Below are 11,318 nucleotides of genomic sequence, written 5' to 3' on the forward strand. Positions count from 1 at the left end.
TCCTTCCCCTCTCTCTCCTCCCCTCCCTCTCTTTCCCTCTTCCTCTCCTCTCTGTCTTCCTCCCTCTGTGTCTCTCTCTGTCTCTGTCTCTGTCTCTGTCTCTCTGTCTCCCTCCTTCCCTTCCCTCACCCTGCAGGACCCCATTTGAACTCAACTTGTCCAAAACCAAACTCATGTTTCTGTCTAAAGACATTTGTTCACCTCCTGTGAGCCATGCAAGGGGAGGCAAACAAAAGAACAAGAGCTCCTACGTGCTGTCCTCCCCGCCCCATCATTTAATGACATGGCCTCAGACTAGGCAGGAGGGGGAGCCAAGCTCACTCACCTATAGGGCTCTTCTGACCATTGGAAGACCTGGTCCTTACCAGCCTCTGGGTACCTTTATGAAGGCCTTTTCCATACCCTGGGATGTAATTCATCCAGACTGCACTTAGAATAGTGCCCAGCTAGGGTAGGTGCTTAATAAATGATTGTTGACCAACTAATGTGGTGAAATGAATTCACTGAGTGGAGCTAGCTGAGTCACTCAGCACATTGGGTCTCAGACCATCTGTCATTTTGTTTTGGTCATTGCCCATCCAAGGATCACTCTCCTGGCAATCAGAGTGAGAATCTCCGGTGTGCAGGGCACCATTGTCTGTTGTCCTATCCCGTCTATCTAACTGGGGATCTCTCAGCCACCTTTCACTTTCCAAGCTTTCCTTTCTCCTCTGCCTTCCCTGCCGGCTGTCAGAAGCATGGATGAAAACATGTCCCTCAGCACCTCTTGCCCAGGGCTTTATAATCTCAAGGACAGCTTTCTCTGTTCCTTTCCTATACAACAAGTCCCCCTTCAAGTAACAGCCTCTCCTCGCCCTCTGCATGCCTGAGGGTCCAACAAATAGTCAGCCCTTTCCCATCAGGCCACCCGGCAGATCCTGGAGGAGCTGTCTGCTCCACCGAGATGGGATGCCCACATCCCACAGATGGCCAGGCTCCTCCTCCTTCTCCTAGGTGAGCTCCTGATTTAGACTCTCTGGGTCCTCACACCTCTCACCTTCATTGTCACCCCCTGCTCTCTGACGCTTGATCAAGCCAGGCTGTGCCCTGCAGTGCTCTCCCAGGGCCCTGGACACCCCACACAGAGCATGCCCTAGACTTCCAAGGACCCAGCCTTGTCTAATCCCCAACCCCCCCCCCACCAGAACAGGGCTAGATGCCCTAATTAATCATTAATTCACTAACTAAAGGGACCTGAGCAGGTGATGCTCACCCCACTGCAGGGTAACAATGAGCCTTAGACCTCAGGGGGCCTTTGCCTTTCTCTGTACACCAGCCCTAAGCCAGGCACCTGACACACAGTAGGTGCTTGCTGATTGACCTTTCAGGATGAGATTAGTCAGCCCCCTCCACTGGCAAATCAAGGCCATCACTATGCCAATCAGGCAAGATCTTGTCTCTAAAGAGTTAAATTCCATCTCATTTCCATTGATTGCTGAACAACACTGCCTTTTGGACATTTTGTTTTAGAACTTTTGGGGGACAGGATATCTCCAGAGACTTATAGTTTTCTTTTTTAAAATACAGAGGAATGGGGGGAAGGAGTTATCTGGGAGATGGGGGGCAGGGAGCTGCCACCCCCCCCACCTCGTCCTCCAGGCAGCATTCTAAGGATTGAGTCCTTCTAGGAGCCCTTCCCCCTCACTGAGGACAAGGTCTCCTTTTCCCAACTGTCTTTCAGAGGAAGCACAAGAGAGGCCACAGTGGACACCACAAATGTCCCTGCTGGACCCACACTCTAAGTCCCTGCTCAGAGGCAGCACCAAGGGCCAATCACTGGGAGAGAAGCAGGGTCACTGGTGGAGCCCATGGAGTGAGAGGGTTCTGCTTCTCACTCCTGCATTAGTTGAACTTCCCCATCCCCCTCCTCCAGAAAAGTCACTGCCGGACTGCATGGACCCTAGACCACCTGGAAAAGCCAGCCTAGGGGAGAGAGATCAGAGAATGGAGGAGAGCCTCCACCCTGGGAGAACCCAAATGGGGAGGGGGCAGGGCTCTAGGCAACTCTGGGATCTGGGCAGACTGGCCTCCTCCCTACCCGCCATGTCCTCGCTGCTCTTCAGTAGGACCATGATCCAGCCAAGAGCTGAGGCTCCATACAAAGACATCTGTCTGTCTGTCTGTCCCATAGCTAGACGATGGGTGGATTAATTTAGGTCGGCATGTGTTGGCTGGTTTGCAAAACAGCACATGTGCTCCCAGACCTCAAGCTCCCAATATTAGGCATGACTCATGCCCTCTGAGGGTTAACATCAGAACATGCAGCTGCGGGATGTCCTAAGCCTCCCTGATAGAAGGAAGAGGGAAATGGGGCAGAGGAGGCTCCCTAGACTGGGCTCCCAAGCCAGAGGGACCCTCAGCAAGTCAAGGGAGTGGGCCCAAGGAGGGGGCCGTTTGTGAGAGGCTTCACTCCCAGGGCTCCAGCTGCTTGCCCAAGATGAGTTGATGGAGGGCATCTGGCACTGGGTTTGCTTATTTATTTTAAAGCTAAATGACTTGTCTCCATTTTACTATGAATAAATAGTAAGTCAACTTCCCTGGAGCTGGGAGCTCAGTCTCCCTGGGAGGAACACTTCTCTACCAGCCTCCCCCCCCCACCAACCCCACCAAGGTCCCGCTAAAACCAGGCAACTGGGCCCAAAGCAACATCCAGCACCTGGAAAAGGCAGCAAGGACTCTGGGCCATGCCCCCAGCCTCAGCCCCTCCCCAGAGAACAGGGACCCTGAGGCCTGGAGACTGGGCCTGGGTCAAGGTCTTTGGTCTGAGCCATTCCTCCAATGGTTCTTTCTAAATCACTGAGGCCCCAACAGCTGAGTTCATGAACAGGAAGGCTGAGAGAGGCCTTGAGGGCCAAAACATGACTTCCTGCTCCATTATGCTAGTCAGGGTGGTCAGCATGGTCAGTGTGGTTGGTGTGGTCAGTGTGGTCAGTGTGGTTGGTGTGGTCAGCGTGGTCAGTGTGGTCAATGAGAAGTTAGCCCAGGGCCCAGGGATAGCAGGGTGGCCGGATGAGGAGCACACCCAGGCGGGCGCTGAAGCCAGACAGGATGAAGGCAGACAATGGGGAGCTAGGTAATAACAGTTAATAATAATTAATAATTTGCAGGTATGCAAAATGCATTACAAATACCATCCCATTTGATCGTCACAACAACCTTGGGAGGTAGTAGCTGTTATTATCTCCATTTTACAGTTGAGGAAACTGAGGTAGACAGAAGTCATGTGACTTGTCCAGGGTCACACAGCTGGTCACTGTCTGAGGCCATAACTGAACTCAGGTCTTCCAAACTCCAGGCCCAGGGCACTATACTCTGTGGTCCCCCAGTCACCTCAGAATTAGGATTAGACAAAGTGGAAAATCCACTTTCCAGGGCTCAGAGGCTAGCTGAGCCAGGAGCCCTGGGGAATGAGGCAGAGGGGCCCACTGCCAGGGGCGTGCATCTGGGCAAGGAGTGTCTAGGGGCCTCTTCCCCAGGGATTTCTTGCTGTATGTCCCAGGCGGGGACTGGCTTGGCTGCTCTCTGTGGTCCTTACCAGTTTCTGTGACCATCCAGGTGGCTTTGGGAGCCCCAGCCCTGGTTCTAGAGGATGAGTGTCCAGTCATCAAGGTCAACCCCAGGTAGAAATCAGAAAACTGCTGGGGGTGAGGCTGCCCAGGAAAGCTGGGGGACTGTGTCCTCTGGTATGGGCAGCCTCATGGGCTATTCAAACACTGATCCTCACAGTCTTGGGGGCAGCTCCTGTCATTAGGGTCCTTTTCAGAGTGAGACAAGCAGTGAAGACCCACCAGCCTCATCCCTCAGATATCCCCCACCCCTGACCACTTACAGAAGGTGCTGGTGCCAGGGGGTGGAGCCTCCATCCAGAGCCAAGTTTTGGGGGTATGACTTGCTCCTTCCCATGCCCTTACACAGGAAGCAACACCATGCCCTGAAAGGTTTTTCCAGCCTTGGGCACACCCCTGACTGCTGGGGCCTGAGCAGGGACAGTTGCCTGGGCAAGCTGCTGGGCACTCCCCCCTTCGGTGCCCTCCCTCCACACTGCTTTAATCAGCCTCTGTCTGGGTGGTGTGTGGACCTCTCTTTACTCCTGAAAACTTCCATTTCAACATGGCACCCTGAAGGCCAGTCATGCAGATTGACCAGTGACCCCAGATGGAGGTCAGCTGAAAAGGGCCTCCCGGACAGAGCCAGGTGAAGAGGCCTGCTGCCTTGGCTTCCTGCTCCCTCACACTCTTCTTGTGAAATCTCATTTCCAAGTGTTTTAAGAAGGCGGCTGCCAGCTCTCTATACAACTGGGGGGAGGATAAGCCAGCACCTTCCACCCGTTTTAGGCTTCCTTGTCAGGACAGATTTGTCTTCTCTTCGGGACACTGAAGGCTGAGCAATTAAACAAGGCCCACGACCTCCTGAGGTGTATCTGGGGGTCCTGGCTCCAGCCCAGAATCGGCACAAATGATGATGATGAGAGCCAGGCCCGCATCCCCTCCTCTCACCTCGCGTAGGGCTTTCTTCCTGGATTGCAGGCATGTCTTTGGACCATATGAGACACCCTCCAGAATCAAGGGGGCTCTGTCTCCTTTCAACTCAGAATGGTGGCTAGAAAGATCGGAGGCTCAAAGGATGGGAATTGGGCTGCAAGACAGCAGAGGACCCAAAGGAACGCCAAAGAGAATGGGGAATGAGCTCGTGCCTTCCTGCCTCATGGGGGGCCTCATGGGGGAGTGAGCCGGCTGCTTTCACACCAAAGGGAGACAAGTCGGTAAAGGGCGCTTCTGAAAACACCACAAATGTCTGTTAAATTTAGCTGCACGAGAAGGCTCCAGGCCCACCCCCAGCCATGCTCACACTCGCACAGAATGCAGATGGCCTCTCTGCTTCCATAGGAGGATGGGCACCTCTGGAGGCCTCCTTGGAGCCCCCCCCTGCCCCACTGCCCAGCCCTGAACACTGGAGGTGCCCAATGCCCACCCAGGGCTGAGCGGGAGATTTTCAAAAAGGAAGCAGTAGCCAGGCATTGGGGGAAGGGGAAAGGGTTTGAGGAAGTGGTCTGTGCTCCTCAGTGAGCTTGCGTGAGAGTGGGGGTGCCCTTGTCACTGACACATAGTAGCTCCTGGAGGGCAGATACTCAATGTATGTCTATTACAAAAAAAAAAAAGTATTTGTTGAAATTAAGTTGGAATGATTTCTGGGGCAGAATTCGTGGCCCTCAACCTCTTTGCTCCTCGGTTCAGCTGGTCCCAGGGTCTCCAAGACAGGGTGTCCTCAGTCCATACAGCCAGTAGCAGCCGTGCCTTTTCCACCAAAGAAGCAGTTGCCTTCACCGGAGGGTCTTCTTAGGAGGATTATGGGTGGGTCCTTATAACCAATAAGGAGCATGGGTGCCCCCGAGTTCTGTGCTGGAGCCCTCCCAGGCAGCTTCCAGACTCCATCCTGGTGAATGGAGAAGACGGCTCCCTATGGGCCCCCCAGCATGGCCTCATGGGGGCAGGAGGGGCACCAGGAAGATAAAGGCAGACAGAGGTGCTTGGTCTCAGCCCTCTTTCTGGTTTTCCACTGGAAAGCACTCTGAACAAACCTACCCAGCAGGGCCCAGGTGACCTCCCTCTCACCTTTAACTCCTTCTGAAGATATTCCCTTCCTCCTCTTCCTCCCCTTCCCCCACCTCCCTCTCCCCACCTCTTCGCCTCTCCTCCTTTTAGATATGAGTTCAGAAGCCCCTAACCCTGAACTTTCTCTCCTCCAGGACAAACGTGCTCAGTTCCCATGAGCCATCCCCTGAAGACACAAGCATCAGGGCCTTCCCCACTCTCTCTAGCTCCTCTGTGCTTCTCAGCCCTGAGCCCAAAAGTCCAGATGCGCATGGCCAGGGCAGAGGACAGCAGGCCCCTCACCTCCTGGGTCCTGGATACTCTTCAGGGATCACCTCCGGCTCGGGAGATGCTTTATCAATTCCTAGGGAGCCGCCAGTCACTAAAGGGCCCGCCATGCCTCTGGCATCTTCTACTTGGGAAGGTGACTTTCTGAGCCCAATGGTAAGATTTACATTCGTCTATTGAATTCCATCTCATTCAGCCTATACCAGTGTTGTCAATTATCCAAGCTCTGTGCAGAGTCAGCCTTGGTGTCCTGTGAAAGCTCCATTTGGTCTGTGCTTTCCTTCACTCACAGAGATGAGCCTAGATCCCTGGGGCACTCCACCAGAGACCTTCCAAATGATAATCTTTCATGAAAGTCTCCCTCTCCCCTTAGACTGCAAGCTCCTTACAGGCAGCCTCTGTGTATCTCCAGCACCTGGCACACAGAAGGAGTTTAATAAGTTTACTGACTGATTCGTTCCCTTAACTGCTAGGTTTTGCCTGTCTGTTCTTCTCACTTAGCTCTACCACCCCATTCTCTCTAACAAGGCCAAGAAGTGGTGATTCTCAAAGTTAGCCTGAGGGCAGCATCTGAGCCCTGTCTCCTGGCCTCAGCACCTTCCTCCCTCCTCCCCTTTGGGCCAGCATCAAGAGACACTGCCTGGGTGGGCACTTCCAGTTCCAAGCAGTGGTTCACATCCTGGCCTGCTTTCTTCTGTCTTCTCATTTTGGTATCTTTAGGGCAGTTCGCTGATCACAGTGAAAACGTAAGAGAAGGGAATGGTAATGGGGGGGAGGGGCTATAACCAGGGGCCCACCCTGCCCTTTGTCTGTGAATTGCTCAGGTCCTGTGGGCCCAGGGCAGGGCTGCTTCAGAGGGGGGAGCCTGGCAGAGGGCTTCCTGAAGTGCCTGGCTCCCATCATACTGGGCTACGGACCCTCAGCCCTACCTGCCCAGTGATTGTGGACTAGCAACGGGAAGGAGTCACCCTGGGGAAAGAGGAAGTCACAGCCTTGGGGGGGGGGCTTCCTCTCCTCTTTCCACTGTCCCCAGTTTAGAATCTCTGGGCCACCAGGAAGGTACAGCTGCCACTAACAAGGTCAAAGAAACATTAAAAAGACAAGAGGGGCTCTGCCTACAGGGGCCATGGCTGCTGCTGGCAGCCAGAGACTTTGAACTTGAATGAATCTCTGGCTTCTGTTGGAAGGAGACTGTCAGCCAAGGACAGTTTGGGGGGAAGGGCAGGCCGCAGTTTTCCCTCGATCACTTCTACTCTTCCATCTGTGCTTCGGCCTGGTGGGGTCAGTGACAAGGGCTCCTGAGCCCATGAACTTTATCTCCAGCTGCTGGAAAGCATCTCTTTCTCTGAGCCCCTGGGCAGTCAGGATGGGGAGAACGGCCAGAGGAACAAGACCAGCCCCAGAAAAGCTGAGGAACAGTCACAGGTTGAGGAGACGCTCCCAGCCTTCCCAGGCTCTCAAGGCAGGCTGGCTGCTTTCTGCGCTCAGCCCAGCTCCCTAACAGAGCACTATCTGCTGAACCAAGGCAGGTCCAGCTTGGGGAAGCAAAGGATTTTATTCAAGATCTGCCAGCTAGTTGGCAGAGATGCCCAGCGCTGCCATCTGTTCTTGTGCCTGAGGATTCTGGGATTTCTCTCCAACTCAAAGACAGTGATGAAGTCATTAGAGCACAGTGACAGGGTATCTCTAGAGAGAAAAAATAATGTCCCCAGAGCTCTGCCTTCCAGCAACAGTGCCCTCCCAGGCAGAAGAATCAGGAGGGGGGAATGAGCTGATTAATGGGAGCTGGGCCCTTCCTCTCCTTCCTGCAAGCTCTTCTTCCTTCACACCATATCCTGCTCCCCAGGTCATGTCAGGTTACACTGCCATGGCCACAAGACTGAAGCCAAGCCAGGGAGAGCTTCATCAGTCAATGCCACAGGGGGCAAGCTGCCTACCTACCCGAGCAGAGTGCCCGCCACCGCCTCCCTATGGCCAGGCCCATCTGCCTGCTACGCTGGCCAAGTCAGCGCTTTCTCAGTCCCTGCCTGCTCAGGGCGGTGAGAAAGCCTGTCCCCCCGAACTCACCGAGGTCCTTGCTGCCTTTCCAAAGGTCATTTAGATTGTGACTTTTCTATCATTAGTTCTTTATCAGCCCAAGCAAAAAGTTCTAATTCAGAGAAGCCATCATGTGGCCTTGTATGAAGTCAGGGTGGAAAGGGAGCCAAAGAAGGAAAGGATTTCTATAACAGCCCCCCCAGGGAGAAGAAAGCACTCATGGAAGGAGGTGGAAGTCAGGGCCTGCCCAGGTGCTCACCAGCCCTCCAATTTCAGGCTAATGTCGCACGGGGTCCACAAAGGCACACCGCCCTGGGCCTTGGACACGTCCAGGGAATCACCACAGCCGAGACCGGGACTCAAGGAACGAGGGGTGGAGGAAAGGTGCAGGGAAGCGACCTGAGTGCAGCAGGGGGCTGGAGATGAGCTCTCCCTCCTGCTGTCTGCTTCTTAGACTCTATAAATCCATGCGTCAAACAGCTCCATGGGTCTCATCCACACTGACTGACCTCTCTCTAGCCCATTAGAGTTTGCCAAATGCTGTACATAAGGATTCTTATTGGAGACACCTAAGAATCCTGTGAGCAAGGACTGCTGTGATGCCCATGTTACAGATGAGGAAACTGAGGCTGCAGAAAGGGACTTGACCAGAATCTCACTGTCAGGAGATGTTTGAGGTGGGATTGGAAGATCTGCAGGGATTCCTTCAGAGTTCCACTGTAACAGGACTTGGGATTTCTGCCCATCTTGGTATCATGACTAGAACAAGAGGAAGTCTGAAGCCCCTGTTTTTCTCACCTGCTGGAAACAGAGGAGGGGAGAAGGGGAGAGGTGAAGGGAGGGGAGAAGGAGAGGGAAGAGAGAAGGGGAGGAGAAAAGGGAGGGAAGAGAGGAGGGGGGGAGAGAAGGGAGAGGCAAGATCCCCTCTTCCTGCTACCTCCTGATCCTTGGCAGTGCCCTGAAACCTTCGAAGAAGGGATGTGCTGCTTACCAAGAATTAAATGTTGTGGGATAAGGAGTTTGGCAAAGGTACCCATGTAATTATTCCCAACAAAGACTAGAAGTTCCCTGGGGCTTGAGGTCCTCAGAGGAGAAAAGAACTCAAGATTGCCAGGTTACAAACCCCCTTTCTAGTGAGTCCCATCTTCCTCAAGGACCTCTTGTCACTCCACACCCCCAATTGCCCTCCATGGACCTGTACCCCGGGGGAGACTTCAGGATCACCCAGCCCCCAGACCTCACTGTTCACTTGACTCACAGAACTGGTAAAAGTCAAGATCCAGGTTCACAACCTACACATTTTAGCCTTGTGCCTCTTTACTTCTTGAGTTGGGCTCCCCTTGCATCTGTCCTGAACCTGGAACTTTAGCATTTGCTCCTTGGTTCCAGAACTCTCCTGCATGGCTCAGAAACTGCTTCTTCTTCTGACTGGCATCTGGGCTTGTGGCCTCAAGTTTCTGCCATTCTTCACGAAAGCATTAGGAATCCTACCAGAAGATATCCAGGACCAGCGAACCTGTGGGCTAATTACTATATTTCCAGTTACTTTGTGGGACTGACACACATTCCTGGGACATACAAAATGACCCCTTGGGTATCTACAAACATCTCTTGACTTGCTTTTCTCAATGAAAGCATCCCACCCCTCTCATGTGACTGAATTTATTCCTGTCAAATGAATCCATGCTTCAGGCAGTGTGGACCCTTCAGGGTCAACAATTCCCACTGAGCCCTTTGGGGCTGAGGAGCCAGTCTCCACAACGCTTTATATTTATCTGGTTCAAAGAAGGCTCAAGAAAGCATCCAGGAGGGAAAGGAGCAGCCATCAACTGTGGCCTCTAGAGAGGTCCACATGCCTGCTGTGATGTATTTAGTCATGTGATTTTGGGCATATAATAGAGCACATTTATATGGAGGACAGAAGCCACAGATTGAGGGCACCACTTGTTGTCAGTCACGTAATAAAGGTCAGAAATGGGAATAAAGAATGGAGTAGACTGAAGTAGAACAACATTACCTGCAACTCGGAATTAAAACGATAATAATAACGTTAAGCTACTAAAAAAATTTAAAAATAAAATAAGACAAAATAAAAATGAGTAAGCAAAGGAAAAAGACCATTGATAGCTAAGTTGGTGAAAAGACCTGGCTTCTTATTCAGAGGAAGACAGAGAGGTTAAAAAAAAGCCACTCCTACCCTAAAGAGTAATGTCAAATGATCACAAGCCCAAAAAGAAATCTTGAAAGAACTTAAAAGGAATTCACAAGTCGAGTAAGAGAGAACAAGGAAAAAATGGAAAAAAATTAAAGCAATTCAAGAAAATTATGAAAAGATAGTTAACCAATTGGAAAAAGATAAAAAATCATAAGGGAGAAAGATGTCTTGAAGTGGTTCCACCTAAGAAAGTTTTATTTCTTTGCCTTTTCCCCTTCCCACTTATTTCCATGGAAGACCAAAAAGTGTGAGAAAACTAGGGACCCTCAAGCCCAGAGGATGCTTAGTAGTTTGTGGGAAAGATCCTGTAAAGTATTTCTGAAGGGTGGTAGATACAAGTAATCAGACACTGAATAAGAGGACTTTCTAATTCTAAGTCAGTTATAGAATTGGGACAGAGACCCTGCCTTTGGTAACTAGGAAGTCAGGGCTAAAAAAAAATGTACTCAATGCCTGCTGATGTATTTTAGCTTAATGGCTGTTTGCAAAGTGCTCCTCTGGGGGAGGAAAAGTCTCTGATAGCCAAGGTTTTATGAACTAATATACTTTTCTATAAGGGAAAAGAAGCTAAGGGTCTTAGTCTACTCTGATAGGAAAGAAATAAGCACTTAAGTGCCTACTACATGCCAGAGACTGTGCTAAGCATTTTATGAATATTACCTCATTTCATCTTCACAACAGCTGTGGGAAGTAGGGGTTATTATTATTTCCATTTTACAGCTGAGAAAACTGCAGTAGACAAAGGTTAAGTGACTTGCCCAGGATTATACAGTTAATAAGTCTGATTCCAGACTGAATCTAGGTCCATATGGTTAACAAATCTGAAGCTAGACTTGAGCTCAGGTCTTCCTAACTCGAGGCCCAGCAATCTATCCACCAAACCATCAAGTTTTGAGAGCCTTGCCTTTCTTAAAGCGCTGATGCGTAAGCCTGGAAGCTAAAATGGATATGGATATGGCCACCCTTTTCTCTTTTGTGGGGAAGAATCCTCAGCTAAAGAGTCTAAGTGAATCCAGAACTCAGTAGAGCACTACTGGGCAGAAACCAGCCACGGCCCTAGGACCAATAGAGAACAAGGCCTGGCTTTGACTCCATGACACATCACATGTATATCAGAGACCATACACCTAGCAGAGACTGGACCCCAC

This window comes from Petaurus breviceps, unplaced genomic scaffold (assembly GCF_028583685.1).
Source record: "Petaurus breviceps papuanus isolate PSGF00001 unplaced genomic scaffold, PetGlider_PUasm1.0 174, whole genome shotgun sequence".
Lineage (NCBI taxonomy): Eukaryota > Metazoa > Chordata > Mammalia > Diprotodontia > Petauridae > Petaurus > Petaurus breviceps.